The sequence below is a fragment of the Eumetopias jubatus genome, unplaced genomic scaffold, assembly GCF_037043125.1.
Source record: "Eumetopias jubatus isolate StellerSeaLion01/CBP00866 unplaced genomic scaffold, mEumJub1_p1.0 scaffold_16, whole genome shotgun sequence".
Classification (NCBI taxonomy): Eukaryota; Metazoa; Chordata; class Mammalia; order Carnivora; family Otariidae; genus Eumetopias; species Eumetopias jubatus.
In genome coordinates, this window is record NW_028274822.1 from 402,847 (window position 1) to 421,122 (window position 18,276).

General features: G+C 49.2%; 1 long non-coding RNA gene across 1 annotated transcript in view; it reads right to left on the reverse strand.

The window, feature by feature from the left end:
* The window catches only part of LOC148162242 (uncharacterized), a 44,088-nt gene that overhangs the window by 13,176 nt on the left and 12,636 nt on the right, over positions 1 to 18,276 (reverse strand). The window contains exon 2 of the long non-coding RNA XR_015767026.1: positions 2,413 to 2,505. This is a non-coding gene — a long non-coding RNA (uncharacterized LOC148162242). The remainder of the gene's footprint in view (positions 1 to 2,412; positions 2,506 to 18,276) is intronic.

The following is an 18,276-nucleotide window of genomic DNA, read 5'->3' on the forward strand; positions in this document are numbered from 1 at the left end:
TCCAGAGGATACGGGGCGGGGGTGAGAAACACCACACACAAACATGAGCAAAGGCCATTCTGTGGAACAACTGCTTGGACTCTTCACAGAGCCAATGACGCAGGAAATCGAAATGTGGGAGGAATGTTCTAGAATCAGGAGTCAAAGAGCTTGAGACAACCAAACAATGAAGTGTGGAAACCTGATTAATTTTATCCAAAACGTCTACAGAAAACAGTTTTGCGACAATTGGGGAAATCTGCATTTGGACATGATACATCCATTATTGTTAATTTTCTTCAATGTTACATGGTATTGTGGTTACAGAAGGGAATGACCTTATTTTTTAGGAGATTCATACTTAGCTATTCAGGGGCAAAGTGTCTTGATTTCTGTAAGCTACTTGCAAGATGGATCATTATTCGTATATATGTGAACACACACACACATGTACGTATAGATGGCCAGGTTTTCACTAAACTACTCTTTCAACTTTTGTGTATGTTTGAGATTTTTCACTTAAAAAAAGCTGGAGAATAACAGCCAAAAAACAAAACCCTGAAAAAAACTACACCAACAAAACATAACTCTCATGATGTTACTTTCTGTGCTGGGCATTCCCACTCTTGACCATCTGCTGTGGGTCACTAAGGCTTTCCTTTCTCTTCCCGGGCCACTTAGTCTAACATCACCAGCTGCCACCGACAGCCTTTGGATAGAGCCTGGTGCATGCTGCTCACAGTGTGGCCCCAGGACTCAGCTCGGCTATGTGCAGATCTGCTGTGTCATATTTCTGTTCACGGCAATCCATCAGAATGTACCACACTGGCCTTGGCCAAATGGGACAGATTAATCTTTTTTTAAAAATGCATTTACACGGATGTGTCCATTATTCATTCATGTATGCACCACACTTTGACATGCTCAGCTCTTTGTCCATCCGTGGGGTGTCCTAGTGAAAGCGTGCTTCTAAAACTGCTGTGGCGGATTTGGGTTTTGTTCTCTAAGTTCATAGCTCCTGCTTTCTCACTCCCCAAACACCACTAAGATGCGGGTGTTGAAAGAAAAGCCTAATCACAAGTGAAGCTCCCAACAACGCTAACAGTCACATCAAAGTGCAACAAGAGATTTAAGTTAGACGTCAAGAAATCCTGAGCCAATCGTGAAGCCTGAGAAACACAGAGACACCACAACAAAGAAAACTCACATGCTATCCTTCTCTGCCAATTTTTAAGGGAAATGAAGCTTCCACCTTCCCTGTTGAAGGGGTGAGTCCTGGCTCGCAGTCGAATGCCAATGAGAGAGGACCAGCCCGATTCTATATTCTAGCTCACGGCCGACCTGCCTCTGCTCATGGGTCAGAGCGGGCACACGGGAGCTGTGAGGAGGAGGGATGCTCCTTTGAAACCACACGTCTGAGTGTGTGAAGCTGTTGTGACCGCTGAGTGCTGGCCCAACAGGACTCTTGCCACTGAGGCGGGGAAGCCCGAGGACTGAGTCGGGGGAGGGGGGGATGGTGTCTTGGCCTCATCTGTGTGCGTCTGGGGCCCACCGCTCAAAGCTCTCAGGGCCTCAGGGTCCAGGCAGCAAACTGAGGGTTGAATGAAATAATCTCTAGTCTTCTCCAGACTTAAGGTCTGTAAGTGCCAGATACGAGTGGACAAGGAGGGAGGTGTGGTATTCTGGAAAACAGCCGAGAGTGGGGAGAAGAGGGAGGAGGAAAGGAGCAGCAAAGACTGAAGAGGGGAGAGGCCCAGGCTGTTGCGGGAGAGCCTGGAGGGGGGCAGGTGAGGAAGGGGGTGTGCGGGTGAGGCAGGGGAGGAGGCGGGGGAGAGCTGGGGAGGAGGGCAGGTGCGGGAGAGCCTGGGGGGCAGGTGTGGGACCTCCCGGGGCAGGTGCGAGACCGGATGCATGGGGCTGGGTAGGAGCCAGTGACACCACTCTGCTTGGGGTGATGAGCCCCTAGATCCCTGCACAGCCTTCAGTCTGGGATCTTGGGGCAAAGCCCAAAGAATAAACAGCTCCCCAGCGTTTGCCCCACGACCGCCCCGTGGAGGGTGAGGTAGACGCTGGGGGACTCACGGGACAAGGGGTAGGGCTGGGGGACTCCCAGTTCACCACTTCGCCTCTATCCCGCTCTTCGGTTAAAACTCAGGGTGGCGCCCTTGGCCGTCGCCTGCTGGCCTCCCAGAGTGGCTGGCTGTGGGGGGCTGTCCTGTGAGGGCAGGTGTGCAAAGCGGCTGTGCTCCCCAGTCCATCCTCGGGTTCTCTCCCCAGAGTTCACCCTCCTTCCCATTCCTCATCTAAGCTCCGAGGAAATCAGTGTGTTTGTGGCATCATATGGTAAGATTCTTTAAAGGAGATGGTTTCAGGGAAAAGACCGGCCTTCCGGTTTCCTCCTAGTGGGATGTCGGGAGCAGACACTCATCTTACCGCAGGTCGGTTTCCCCATGTGGTGGCTCATCCCAGGTGGCCCTTCGCAAACGGTGCCATCCCGTCAGACCTCTGCCAGTGCGTCTCAAGTCCCTGAAACGACATGTCCAATCCCCCTTTTATTTTTTCATTTTTGTTTAAAAGATGTATTTTATTTGAGAGACAGAGAGAGAAGAGAGAGAGGGAGACAGCGCGTGAGCAAGCGGGGCGAGGGGCAGAGGGAGAGAGAATCCCAAGCAGACTCCCCACTGAACACAGAGCCCGACACTTGATCCCAGGACCCTGAGATCATGACCTGAGCTGAGACCAAAAGTCGGATGCTTAACCGACTGAGCCTTCTGGGGGCCCCTCCAATCCCCCTTTAGCTTCTTGACCCCGTTGGGCCATGAACTTGTTAGAGAATCTGACCAACCCAGGCCATCCCTTGTGTACAATTTATGTCACTGTACACATCATCTTGGCTCAGCCTGGGGCTTCCCTGGACCCTCTGAACTCCACCCGTGGTCACGTGGACCACAGCTCCCCCGTTTGAGAACTTCTATTTCTGGGGGAACATTTTGTATTTATCCCATTTGCCAGTTTAATATCACGATGGCCAACGTCTACCAAAGGTAGAGTCACCCCGTGCAGGGTTTTGGAAAAGGAAAACATAAGAAATTTCCAGAATTTGCTCCTTTCTCCTACCTTCTCCCGGCCTCCCATTTGCAAACTAGACAGCTGCTTGGAAGCCCCCCACTATACAGTGTGCGAAGTACTACCTCCAGGCTCCAGCCCAAGGTCTTTGTCCACCTGGCCCCAGACAGCCCCCAAGCATGGCGAACTGCTCACCCTCCCTCCTGGACGAGGGTGTCCGCTGCCTCAGCCGCACGCACGCTCACTGTGGTCCTCCTCCACCCACACACTAGCTGCGCGACGCTGGTCTCAGCCGACCTCTAACCCTCTCTCCTCCTCGCCGCCCGTCCTGGCCCCGGTCCGGCGCCTCCTGCTTCTCCCTCTGCACCTGGCTGTTTCTGACTTCCTCCTGGACGTCTGAGCCACATCTGCACCATACATTCTACGTGCCCAGAGCTGTCTCCTTCTCTCCCCCCAGGAACCAGCTGCCCTCTGGTGTAACAGGAGCCCAAAGTCACTGTGACACAGGCCACCCACTCACCCTGCTTCCGTCTCCCGGGTGGGGTGCCCTCCAGGTCAGCCATAAACCCTGGACTTTGTTCATCATTTCACGGGGTGTAAATCCCATTAGAGGCACCCTGGCTTCTCGCCTACGGTGCCATCAGTCTGCAAAGCTAAACATGCACGTCCTCGTACGCACATCGGTATACCTTTCTCTGCCGGCACGCCTATGTTTTTTTAAGATTTATTTATTTATTTGAGAGAGAGAGGGAGAGAGCACATGAGAGGGGGGAGGGTCAGAGGGAGAAGCAGACTCCCTGCTGAGCAGGGAGCCCGATGCGGGACTCGATCCCGGGACTCCAGGATCATGACCTGAGCCGAAGGCAGTGGTTCAATCGACTGAGCCCCCCAGGCGCCCTGGCACACCTATTTTTTTTTTAATTTTTTTATTGTTATGTTAATCACCATATATTACATCATTAGTTTTTGGTGCAGTGTTCCATGATTCATTGTTTGTTCATAACACCCAGTGCTCCATGCAGAACGTGCCCTCCTCAATACCCATCACCAGGCTAACCCATCCCCCTACCCCCCTCCCCTCTAGAACCCTCAGTTTGTTTTTCAGAGTCCATTATCTCTCATGGTTCGTCTCCCCCTCTGACATACTCCCCTTTTCTTCCTCTCCTGTTATCTTCTTCTTTTTCTTTTTTCTTAAAATATGTTGCATTATTTGTTTCAGAGGTACAGATCTGTGATTCAACAGTCTTGCACAATTCACAGCGCTCACCATAGCACATACCCTCCCCAATGTCTGTCACCCAGCCACCCCATCCCTCCCACCCCCCACCACTCCAGCAACCCTCAGTTTGTTTCTTGAGATTAAGAATTCCTCATATCAGTGAGGTCATGTGATACATGTCTTTCTCTGATTGACTTATTTCACTCAGCATAACACCCTCCAGTTCCATCCACGTCGTTGCAAATGGTAAGATCTCATTCCTTTTGATGGCTGCATAATATTCCATTGTGTATGGCACACCTATTTTTAAGAAGACTGTTCCAGTACAATTGTAACTGCTAAATCTGCTTCAAGGTGTAGGGTAAGAGGGTTATAATTAGTGCGCAAATGTACATCAAACCCACTTCTTCTCTGAAGTAGCTATTTACGCCGGTATTTCTGCTTGTGGAGCCCAGACGAGAGAGACCTCCCTCCACCCACCACACTCCATGTCAGCGCGCTGAGCAGCGGGCAGCCGTGGGTGGGTAATGGAGTCGCCCGTCCGCTTCCTGCTGGTTCTGGGCCGCAGTTTGGAGGAAATGCAATCCTGGAGAGAGTGGTTAACTCTCTCCGGGAGTTGTGTCTTTCTTCCTGGTATTTCCCAAATCCATCCCGAGCATCCCTCATCTGTGATGGTCTCTTGGAGACAGGGGCTGGGCCCTCGGAGTCACGGGGACCCCAGGGCACTCACCGGGCACACCTCCAGGGGCCTTGTTCCTGCGCCATCGATTTCTAACCTGGTGAGGGTGATACACACAACCCACATTTAAAAAATGCTCTTTGATGGCCTAAATCATCCCTAAGGTGGAGAAGTCTGAGAGCGGCTATCCTAAGCTGCCGAGTCCTCCTTGCTGGGCCCAGGACGACTTCCCTGACCTGAGCTGCCACAGTTCCGGGGCAGCAGGCCCTGAACACTGACCACTGAGCAGGCGTCTTCACGACACAGAGCTACTGAAATAGCAGGGGAGCTGACAGGGACTCGGTTTGAAATTCTCATGGGTTCCAGGAGTTTCCCCGTCCTGACCGTCTGCCCCTCAGTATTCCGACAGGCAGGTGGGCTGCGATCGGACCAGCCACCAGGCTCCTCCATGCTTTCTCTGCCAAGCTTTACATGAGGGGTCCCTAGGCTGGTCCTCAGGGGGCCTGAGACCTCCGTCATGTCCCCGTAAAGACCAGCAGAGACCAATGCTGGGCCCCCCTCCCCACGCCGGTGAGAGCAGACACAGAGCAAATTTCCCAGATAATTGAATTTTACTTTTCCCTCATGACAACTCTTATTTGGTAATTTCTTTTTCAAATCAATTTTGTAAAACAAGTGATTAATCATTCCCATACCTCTGAAACAGCATGTAATGCACATAATTTAACTTTCCGTGAGAACTGCACACACACACTGTGAAGTCACCACACCATGCGGCCAACAGCATGGTTGTGGGGTAAGGAAGAGAGGGGGGCCCTGATGTTGGCCTGGTTTCTGCATGACCCTCACTTCCTCACAGAGGGGGCAGTGCAGCGCATCTCCAGGACGTCTGGCGCTGCCCACCTGCTGCAAAAATAAGGCTTCAAGTAAAGCATGAAGGACTCAGGATCCAGACATTCCCTCTGCCGGTTTGAGGACAAGGCTGTTGGACATGCCCTGACGTTCCTGCAGCCCTCAGCAGCCTGCCTCCTCCCTGTTCGCCAGGCTCGCCAGGAGTTTCCCTATCTCGACCCCCTTCCCCTCCGTATCCCCGGCACCCGACAGGCAGGTGGGCTGTGATCGGACCCTTTAGGGAGTTTCCCTTTCTGTGTCTTTTTCAAGACGTCCTCTTCAAGTCTGGGCAGTGACATCTGTGACCAGAAAGAACAGCAGGTTACAGAACAGCACAGACCTACGACTGACCATTTGTATACAGAGTTTCTCTTTCTGGGGAAGATGCATAAAGAAACTTCTGGAAGGAAAGTCATCAATAGGTTGATAGCACACAGGTGTGGGCTGTGGAATTTTAGGTGATTTCTACTTTGTTCATTATGTTTTTCAATCTTGCTTTTTTTTCCCCCCCAAACAAAGGATCCAAGCAATTTTAGTAGTCAGGAAAAGGAATAAATCCATTCTGATTTTAGGGGGAAGTCATATCTTACAGTTTTTTATATGATGAGACGGACGTCCCCTGAAATGTAACGTGATACAATGGACCTTTGTGTGAGGTTGTACTGGCGTTTAACTCCCTGAGGATCTGCCCTGTGAGTCGGTGTCAGCTGGCACCAGGGAGCCTCAGCTTCCACAGGGGCTCTGTAGCCCCTGCAGATCTCAGGCAAGAAAACTGCTTTCCATGGTGGACAGCTCTCTGACCAGCAGCACAGAAGAGATGTTTTTGTAAACCACCCATCGGCTTATTCTTTGAAAACAGGGTGAGCAATACTCTGTAACATTGCTTTGAAAAGAATAATGCTTAAAATTCTAGTATGATGATCTTTTCTGGTCACTCAAACTTCTTCCCCCCACCCCACTTTTTTTAACCACATGATCATATTCAAGAAATTTAACTTCTGAAATGGGATATAAAAAATCATGAGACACTTTGAAGTCTTCCATGCAAATAAATCTGGAAACCTAGAGGAAATGGATAACTTTCTCAGGAAATACAGACTATCAGAATTGATCCCATGAGAGTTAGAGACATAAACACACCAATCTCCACTGAAGAAACAGACAGAGTGGTAAAGGAACTACCCCATGAAAAGTACCAAACCCAGATGAGTTTACTGGAAATTCTACCATACTTCATAGAAGACCTGACAGTCCTGTTGTGCTACGAAGTATTCCAGAGTGCTGAAAAGGAAGGAAGGCTTCTGAGTCCCTTTTATGAAACAGGTAAACACTGATACTTAAACCAAACACAATTAGTACAAAGAAAGAAAACTATAGCCCAATATCACTCATGAACATCAATGCAAAAAATCTAAGCAAAAACTCCAGCTCTATTACAATGCTGTCATCATCAAGACAGTATGGTACTGGCACAAAAACAGACACATAGATCAATGGAACAGAATAGAGAGCCCAGAAATGGACCCTCAACTCTATGGTCAGCTAATCTTTGACAAAGCAGGAAAGACTGTTCAATGGAAAAAAGACAGTCTCTTCAACAAATGGTGTTGGGAAAATTGGACAGCCACATGCAGAAGAATGAAGCTGGACCATTTACTTACACCACACACAAAAATAGACTCCAAATGGCTGAAAGACCTAAATGGGAGACAGGAGTCCATCAAAATCCTAAAGGAGAACACAGGCAGCAACCTCTTCGACCTCAGCCGCAGCAAATTCTTCCTAGAAACATCACCAAAGGCAAGGGAAGCAAGGGCAAAAATGAACTATTGGGATTTCATCAAGATAAAAAGCTTTTGCACAGCAAAAGAAACAGTCCACAAAACCAAAAGCCAACTGACAGAATGGGAGAAAATATCTGCAAATGACATATCAGATAAAGGGCTAGTATCCAAAATCTATAAAGAACTTATCAAACTCAACACCCAAAGAACAAATAATCCAATCAAGAAATGGGCAGAAGACATGAACAGACATTTTTCCAAAGAAGACATCCAAATGGCCAACAGACCCATGAAAAAGTGCTCAACATCGCTTGGCATCAGGGAAATCCAAATCAAAACCACAATGAGATACCACCTCACACCCGTCAGAATGGCTAAAATGAACAAGTCAGGAAACGACAGATGTTGGCGAGGATGTGGAGAAAGGGGAACCCTCCTACACTGTTGGTGGGAATGCAAGCTGGTGCAACCCCTCTGGAAAACAGTATGGAGGTTCCTCAAAAAGTTGAAAATAGAGCTACCATATGATCCAGCAATTGTACTACTGGGTATTTACCACAAAGATACAAATGTAGGGGTCCGAAGGGGTAAGTGCACCCCGATGTTTATAGCAGCAATGTCCACAATAGCCAAACTGTGGAAAGAGCCAAGATGTCCATCAACAGATGAATGGATAAAGAAGAGGTGGTATATATACACAATGGAATATCATGCAGCCATCAAAAGGAATGAGATCTTGCCATTTGCAACGATGTGGATGGAACTGGAGGGTGTTATGCTGAGTGAAATAAGTCAATCAGAGAAAGACATGTATCATACAACCTCACTGATATGAGGAAATCTTAATCTCAGGAAACAAACTGAGGGTTGCTGGAGTGGTGGGGGGTGGGAGGGAGGGGGTGGCTGGGTGATAGACATTGGGTAGGGTATGTGCTATGGTGAGCGCTGTGAATTGTGCAAGACTGTTGAATCACAGATCTGTACCTCTGAAACAAATAATGCAATATATGTTAAGAAAAAAAAAGAAGAAGATAGCAGGAGGGGAAGAATGAAGGGGGGTAAATCGGAGGGGGAGACGAACCATGAGAGATGATGGACTCTGAAAAACAAACTGAGGGTTCTAGAGGGGAGGGGTGTGGGGGGATGGGTTAGCCTGGTGATGGGTATTAAAGAGGGCACGTTCCGCGTAGAGCACTGGGTGTTATGCACAAACAATGAATCATGGAACACTACATCAAAAACTAATGATGTAATGTATGGTGATTAACATAACAATAAAAAAATTTAAAAAAAAGAAAGCAAAAAAAATCTAAGCAAATATTATTAAACAGGAAGAACCCAATGTGTCTTTAAAAAAATACTAGAAAACGTGGAATTTACTCCAGGAATGCAAGATAGGTTCAATAGTAGGAAATCCATTAGTATCATACACCATAAAAATAAACCCAAGGGGTAAATAATCATATGATTATCTCCATAGATGCCAAAAAACACTTGACAAACACTCCGGAAATTGAGGAACATTTCACTGACACAATAAACCACCAGGTTAAGTCCAAAAGCCAGTCTCTTGTTCAATGAAGAAATACAAGAGGCATTCCCACTAAGATAAGGAGCAAGGGAGGACACACACTACCTCTGATGTTATTCAACATTATCCTCGAGGTATTAACTAATGGAATCAGGCAAGAAAATCAGTTAGAGGCATAGAGTGGGCAAAGGTGATAAAACCATCCTACTTGCAGATGAGATGATAGTGTAATTGGAAAACCACAGGAACCAATGATAAAACTTTTATTATTGAATAAAAGAATTGAGTAAAGTAGCAGGCTACAAAATCAACAGCTTTCTTTACACAAAAAATAGAGAATGTGGTGATTGAAAAGTCCATTCACAATGGCAACAAGAAAAGACTAAATATGTAGGAATATATTTCACAAGGAATGTGTACACTTTTTACAAGGAAAAATTTTAGAACCCTCCAGAATCACAAAGGCAGAACTGAACAAAGGAAAGCCATCCCCTATTCTTGGATAGGACGACTCAGCATTTTACATAAAGAGGTTTTTCTGCTAGGGTTAATTTATACATTCAATTCAATCCTAGCAAAAAACAGAGTAAGCTATTTTATGGAGTTAATCATGTGGTACTAAAAGTCAAATGTGCAAGAGCAGTCAGAAATACTCTGAAAAAGAAAAACTAACATAAGAACTCTTACAATTGAAGGAGAAAGGACCAAAATCCCCACAGAGAAATGGGAAAAAACCATGAAAAGGCAATTCACACACACACAAAAAAAGATAAAAATGGCTCTCAAATGTGTGGAGAAAATGTTCAAGCACACTCATAATCAGAGAAGTACAAATTAAAACAACACTGAGACATCTTTCCTCATCCATGAGACTTGAAAAAATTTAAAAATCCAGCCACACGGTGCGGATAGGCTGTGAGGAAGCTGCTCCTCACCCTGGGGGCGGAGGTGCCCGTGGGTGCAGCCGACCAAGGGTATCCGTCAAGACACACATGCCTGGGTCGCTCACTGCAGCACTGTTCATTCCTGCAAAATACTGGGAACAATGCACATGCCCACGTGGGAGAGTGGCTGAACAGAAATGGTGGGTCCACGCTTGGGGGGGGGGTTGTCTGCAGCTGCACAAAGAATGAGGAAGGTCGCCATGACCTGGTGTGAGCTCATTCCAGGTAGACCGTGAGGTGACCACGCAAGCCGCAAAGGAATATACAGAGCACAACACACACACGTCTTTCTGTCTGTACAGAAGAAATTCAGGAGGGATAAGCCAAAACGGAAGAGAAGGAGGGAGGACAGCACAGCATGGTGGGACGGGGAGGGAGTGAGCCTCTCTGAGCCCCTTTCTGGACAGCCACGACTCCTAGAAGCATGGTGGTTTCCAAATTCCCTTCACATGCCACAAAATCAGTGGCTCCAATCATGTGGCACCTGAGGCATAACGCAGGGAGGTGTGAGGAGCTGGACCTGAGCGGAGCCATGGTGGGATGGGCGGCCGGTAAGTGCTGGGCTCCAAGGGCGGTGTCTCAGCAGCAAACCCTCACAGGCCCAGAACCACCTCCTCTCACACGTGGACATCTCGAGAGGCAGGGAAAGCTGCAGGCCCTTTACAGGCTTGGGGACTCAGGAGGACACGCTGAGTGTGGTGTGGGGTCCTGAGGAGGCGCCTGAAACACAGACAAGCCTGGGAAGAGAGCACCTCTGAGCGAGGGCTCTAAGCTGGTTCACATCCTGGTTGGATTATCGTCACATAAGATGTGACATGAGGGGAGCTGGGTAAGGGAACTCTGGGCTAATTTTATAGCTTTTCTGTAAGTCTAAAATAGTTCTAATAGAAAGTTTTTTAAATCTAACTTTTTCTGCTTCAACCCTGGGGCACTGGAATGAAATGTGCCTTGAGTCTGAATTTGACAAGTTTTACTGAAAGTGTCACAACCTCCCCCAAATATTAGTGCTGGGATTTTCTCACAGGCAAAACCTACCAGAATGTTCAGCCCACTTCTAGGATGGCTCATCAAAATCCTAAAGGGTTTTTTCCAGAAATAAAAAAAAACCCTAAAATTCCTATGGAACATCAGGGACTCTGAATTGCAAAAACAATCTGGACAGGAGCAACAAAGTTGGAGGTCTTACACTTCCCAATTTTAAAACATACTACAAAGCTACAGTAATCAAGAGTGTGATCCTGGCATATGGATTAGTGTGTCTACACTGATCAATGTAATGTAATAGGAAGTGCAGAAATAAACCCTCACATCTAAGGTCAGTTGATTTTATTTATTTATTTATTTATTCTGAAAGATTTTATTTATTTGAGAGAGAGAGCAAGAGAGCAGAGTTGAGGGAGGAGGGCAGAGGGCGAAGCAGACTCCCTGATGAGCAAGGAGTCCGACATGGAACTCGATCCCAGGACCCTGAGATCATGACCTGAGCTGAGGGCAGATGCTTCACTGACTGAGCCACCCAGGTACCCCTTTGGTCAGTTGATTTTAGACAAAGGTGCCAAGATGACTCAATGTGGAAAAAAGTGTGTCAATAAATGCCATTAGGAAAACAGGACATCCACATGCAAGGATGAACTCTAACCTTTACCTTACACCATATATAAAACTTAAAAAAAATTTTTTTATTAACATATGATGACCATATATAAAACTTAACTCAAAGTAGATCAATAATCTAAGTTCAAGAGCTAAAACCATAAAACTTGTAGAAAAAACATAATGTCAAATCTTCACAACTTTGGATTTGGCAATGGTTTCTTAAATATGACACAGAAGCATAGCCAATGAAAGGAAAAATAGATTAAAGACTTCTGTGCTTTGAAAGGCACCATCAGCCACTTGGAAAGATAGCCCATGGAATAGGAGAAAGCCCACGGAATAGGAGAAAATATTTCCACGTCACATATTTAGTAGGACTTAATATTGAGAATGTTTAAGAGCTCCTACAACTCAATGATGAAAAAACAACCCAGTTAGGGCACCTGGGTGGCTCAGTCGGTGCAGCGACTGCCTTCGGCTCAGGTCATGATCCTGGAGTCCCGGGATCGAGTCCCGCATTCTCCCTCTGACCCTCCCCCCTCTCATGTACTCTCTCTCTCTCATTCTCGCTCTCTCAAATAAATAAATCTAAAAAAAAAAAAAAAAAACCCAGTTAAAAAAATGGGCAAAGGACAAACAGACATTTCTCCAGAGAAGACATTCAAATGGCCAATAAATACCCGAAAAGATGCTCAACAGCATTAGCTATTGGGGAAATGCAAATCACAGTCACACGAGATCCCACTTCTCATCGATTGGGATGGCTGGAATCAAGAAGACAGACTATCACCAGCGTAGGCGGGGATGTGCAGACACCAGAGCCCTGGGTGCACTGCTGCTTGGAGCTGCTGCAGAAAACAGTCTGGAGGGTCCTCGAAAAATTAAACACAAGTATATGACCAAGCAATTCCACTCCTAAGTAAATACCCAAAATAATCGAAAGCTGGGACTCCAACAGGTCTATGCAAGCTGATGTTCATAGCAGCATTATTCACAACAGACAATGGTGGGAGCGTCCACCAACAGATATATAGATAAAAAAGTGTTCTATATTCGTACAATCTTATGTTTTTTTCTTGAAGTTAAAAGAAATGAAAAAATGCGTCCAGCGTATTTTAAATTAAACCACATATTTTTACAAAAAGAAAAGGGAAGAAAATGTGGTATGTACATGCAACGGGATATTTGTAGCCACAAAAAGAAGTGAACACTGATCCGTGCGAGAACATGGATGGACCATGAAGACATTATGCTCAGTGAAGGAAGCCAGACATGAAAAAGACTGGTGATTGTGTGGAACAGGCAAATTTGTGGAGACAGAAAGTAGCTCGGAGTTACCGGGGGCTGAGGGGGAAGGGTTGATTCTGCTTAATGGGTACAGGTTTCTGTTTGGGGTGATGGGAACATGCTGGAGAAGACGGTGACGTTGCACGGCCCGGTGAGGGTACTTGTGGCCACCCCACGGTCACGTCTAATGTGGCTGGAATGGCAGATTCTAGGTTTTAGATGGTGGACAGCTCCCCATCTATGAAGTGGGGCTTACACACGCCACAGACTGGTCACCAACGTGACTCAGGACTCGAGAGTCATGACCGGTGTGTTGCTCAAGCCGGCAGGGCCTGACACAGCCCAATCAGAGCAGACGGTATGCCCAGGATCGCACCTGGCGTGGACAGGCACTGCGTCTGTGACATGCGTGCGGGGGGGCGGTGCATGGAGAAGCCCGGACCCTGGAGCCACGGCGCTCCCTCTCACCTCCCAGCTCTGTGACCTGAGCCCCAGCTGCACCTGTACGGCCACCTGGAAGGTGGCCAGTGTTAGTGCTGCCACGTGCCAGGGCGCAGGGCAGCTGCCTTGTGAGAGCAGGATGGAAGACAGGCTGCCCCACTCTGCCACTGACCTGCTGCTGACCTGCCGCTGACCTGTTGTTGACCTGCCACTGGCCTATGGTTGACCTGCCGTTGACCTGCCATTGACCGGCTGCGTCCTGGGCCATGTCCGGCCGTCAGCTTGCCCAGCATCCCGTTGCAGGTTGCTTCTACAGCCTGCGTCCTGTGGGCATGTGGTCTGGGCCCCCACCTCCCTGTGTGCCCACTGCCCCTCCCTAGCCTCGGAGGACCCAGGGGTGTCTCGCCCCAACCCCCTGCTGCACCACCAACTCCTCCAGCAGGCGGGATGCACCTCTCTGCTCCTCTTCTTCCTTATTTCATTTCCTTCACCTCCTGACTGTTCACAGACGCCTCAGTTTCCCATTGAACACACAAATGTTTGCGGAACACCCACCCTGGCCAGGTGCTGGGCTGGGCCCTGAGCTCTGAGAGGCTGGACCGGGTGTCCTCAGTAATCCCAGCAGCCCCACCAGATCTTGGGGCCATGGCCTCATTGCAGCCGATGGGGGTGGGGCCGTTTTCAGTGGCAGGGCTGCCAGAAGCCCCCCTCGCCCTGCCAGTGATACCCAAGCACCCCTGAGCTCAGCGCCTGCAGGGAGCGTGCTTCGGACTTCCTCCGGGAGCTTCTCTGCCTTGGACACGAAGGGCGCCTGGAGGCAGGAGCTGCTTCTTAAATGTACGGAGCTGATTCTAGCATCCGCATCTCCTGGTGTAGTGCCATGTAACTGCCCCTGAACGCACACCCCACCCTCCACGGTACCATAAGGACCCCGCATGAGGCTCCTTCACACAGCCTCCAGGTCATTTGCATGTCGGCTGCTGTGACTTTCAGGCTTCAGAAAACATTTTTTTAAAGAAATGCTGTTTTCCTGTCAGCAGCAGGTTTCCCCCGCTTCTCTTTTATCTACAGCTGCTACAGTTAAAAATGAGTTAATTAAAGCCAACATCCTGCTCCCGCAAAGACGCTGGGGCCTCTGCAGCCTGGAATCACTGGTGTGCCCCCACCCCCTTCACCAGGGCGGCACCCTGCCTGCCAGAGCCCGCGAGGCTCATGGAGTCGGCGAGCGCCACCCTTCTTCACCGTGCAGGCGAGACCGTCCTGGGGAGTGTCTGTACCAGTTACATGTTCGTCTCCAGGAACTCTGGCCTGTGTTGGCTCAGGGAAACTGGTGATAAGGAGCCTGGCAGAAGGTGTCCCAACTGCTGTCCTTGACTCACCGGATGGGGGGATGCAGCTGGACTAGAGGTGGAGGGGGGCTCTGTCCGTGGTTGTAAAGCCCAGAGGACCTCGTGGCAGAAGCAACAGGAAGGAAGCTGGGCAGCAGGGGCCCCAGGAAGCAGGGGTGTGGGGGGAGGGGCCCCAGACCCTGCCAGGCCCAGGCCATTGTAAATGGAAAACAATTCCACTTATGATAGCATGAAAAAGAATAAAGTGCTCCGAATACAGCTGACCAAGGAGATAAGTTTTCTTGGCTACAAAGGTGGAAGAAATGAGAGAAGCTGCAGCTACTACGGAGTATACCCCATGTTCATGGACTGGAAGACTTACAGTACGAAGATGTCTACACCACCCAGAATGACCGACAGATTCAATGCAACCCTATCAAAGTCCCAACAACATGTGTTTGCAGAAACAGAAAAATCCATCCTTAGGTTCATATGAGATCTCTGAACAGCCAAAACAATCTTGAAAAAGAACAAAGTTGGAGGTCTCACACTTCCTGATTTCAAAACTACTACAAAATGAGAGTGTGGTCTTGGCCTCGAGGCAGACTGACAGACCAAAGGAACAGAGCAGAGAGCCCAGAGATCACGTGCACCGTATGTGGTTAAATGATCTTCGACAAGGGTGCCAAGGCCCTTCATTGGGGAAAGGACAGTCTTCTCAACAAATGGAGCTGGGAAACTGGACAGAAGAAAGGAGTTAGACGCTCATCCTACTCCAGATAAAAAAATGAACTCAAAATGGATCAAAGACCTGGATATAAGCGCCAAAGCCATAAAACGTCTAGGAGAAAACACAGGGGAGAATCTTCATGACATTGGATTTGGTAATGAGTTCTTGGGTATGACACCAAAAACACAAATAACAAAAGAAAAAATAGGTTAATTAGACTTCATCAACATTAAATGATTTTGTGCACCAAAACACAGTATCAACAGAGTGAAAAAACCCCGCAGATCAGATTATAGGGAGAAAGTATTTTCAAACCATATATCTGATAAAGGATTAGTATCCAGAATACTCCACATATCCAGAGAACTCAGCAACAACAAAACAATTTTAAAATGGGCAAAGCATTTGAATGGTCGTTTCCCCAAGGAAGGTACACGGAGAGCCAGCACAGGAAAAGATGCTGTAACCTCACTAATCACTAGAGAAATGAAATTCAAAACCAAAGATCCTACTTCACAGGTATTAGGGTGGCTATTATATAACAAACAAAACCCCAGAAAGTCCCACAGGTGTTCACAGGATGTGGAGGAACTGGAAGCTTGGGGCCCTGGGAATATAAAATAGTGCGGGTTCTGGGGACACAGTACGGAGATTCCTCACAAAATTACAAACAGAACTGCCATAGGATCCAGTAATCCCATTGCCAGGTATACACCCCAAAGAACTCCAATATCTGGACACCCATGCTCAGAGCAGCGTTATTCACAACAGCCAAGAAGGGGGACCAGCCCCAAGCCCGTCAGTGGGTGAATCGATGAGCAAGGTGTGGTCTCTCCATCGGATGGAATATTCTTCAGGCTTAACAAGGAAAGAGGCTCTGGCCCCTGCCACAGACGGATGAACCCAAGAGCTGCGCTGAGTACAGAAAGCCAGGCACGAAAAGCCCGATGCTGTAGGATTCCATGTAGGTGAGGTGCTTAAAGGAGCCGCCATCACTGGGACAGAAAGCAGATGGTGGTGCCGGGTCTGGAGAAGGGGATGGCATGTCCGTGTTTGATGAATGGGCAGTGAGGGCTCCAGCTGGGGAGGAGATGGGTGATGGGGGCTGTGTGAGGGTGTTAGTGCCCCTGAACTGCACACTTAGAAATGGCTGAGCGGTAAATTCTATGTTCTGTGTATTTTATCCACCAGAGCCACGTGGCTGCTTATGATCTTAGCACTGGTTCGTTTTCCGGATTACAGGCGTCACAAAAAGAAGCACCGTTTATGCATCTGACACACCACACCCAGATTCCTCCAGGAATTCTGGCCCCCCTCGGCTCATCAGTTCCCTCTTGGCTACCATTCGAATGCGGCAACCCCTCTCGATTCTGAAATGCTCTCCCTCTCAGGAGTTGCGCTTGGAGTTTCCAGAACAGACTATAAATGGCTCACACTCTCACTGGTACTTCTCACGGAGAGTCCTGGGGATACCTCTTCTTTCATCTGTGGTGACGCAGGCAGTGACTGTCTGTGCCTCCCTAGAAGCCGGGTGCCCTCCCCACTGAGACCCTGGCCTCGGCCCCCAACCGCGAGGCCACAGTGCGGCTTCACTGCCTCGCTCAGGAGGGTTTGGGTGCCGGGCCTCTTGGAGACCAGAGGCCGAGTCAGGATTCAAGAAGAAGATCCCGAGGCCTTTGGGTCCAACCGTGTGCGCCACTTCCAGCCTTGCTGTCTGCAGAGGATGCTGGCGTGGGTCCCTAAGGCTCCCGTGCACTCACGCGTCTAGCCGGGCGCCCTCCCTTCCTGTGCCAGTTCAGCCCACATGGAGTCCTGCTCCTACTCCGTGGAGCCGTGCTCAGAGGGCTAGACACCTGCCCCGGAATCTGGGTTTTCACATGCTGGGGAGAATGCACCGATGAACGTGTGAACGACGTCCCCATTGTCCCTACATCCTAAATAACTCATCAGTGCTGAGCTCACAACCAACCATACTCTTTTCTAACTACTCAGGATTCTCTCAGTTCTCTTCAGTTCAGATGGTTTCCTAAGGCCTTGATGGTGTTTGGTGTGAAAAGCCAGGGAGAGTGGTTGCCAGGTCATGAGGAGGAAGGGGACTCTCCCTGGCCCCTCAAGCTTCTCTGGGGCTATGGACTACAGGAGCATTTTGTGCAGGAGGGCGACTGCATCCCCTCGGTGCTGGGCTCCTTGCCCTGTGCACCCTCCTCTGGGGAGACGGGGAGCTCTCGCTTGTGAATCCAGCTTCCTCTTTGTGGCCTCAGGTCACCTCCTGCAGGGGGGCTGCCCTGTGGGTCCCAGGGTGGGAGTGGTCTGCCAGCTCTTCAGGGTCAAGGATGAGAACCAGAAAGAAAGAGAAAGGGAGTGGAAAAAGTAGTAGGGGGAGAGGGAGCATGGTCCAGGACCCCAGCGCAGGGGAGGCTGTGGGCGTGATGATGGGCAAGGACAGAGGACAGGGCATCTCAGAAGGCTCTGTGACTGCTGATGGGACACCACCCAATACCTGCCAACCACTCAAGCATGTGGCAGCCTGCATGACAGCTTTGCATGACAGCTGCATGTGACAACATGGCTTTAAGGAGTCAGGCAGCCACTGCACCCACCTGCCTGCGCCCCCCTGCCTGCAGCCACCTGCCAGCAGCCACCTGCCTGTGCCCACCTGCCTGCACCCACCAGCCTGCGCCCACCTGCCTGCACCCACCCACTTGCGCCCACCTGCCTGCATCTACCCGCCTACGCCCACCTGCTTGTGCCCACCTGCCTGCACCCACCGGCCTGTGCCCACCTGCCTGCGCCCACCTGCC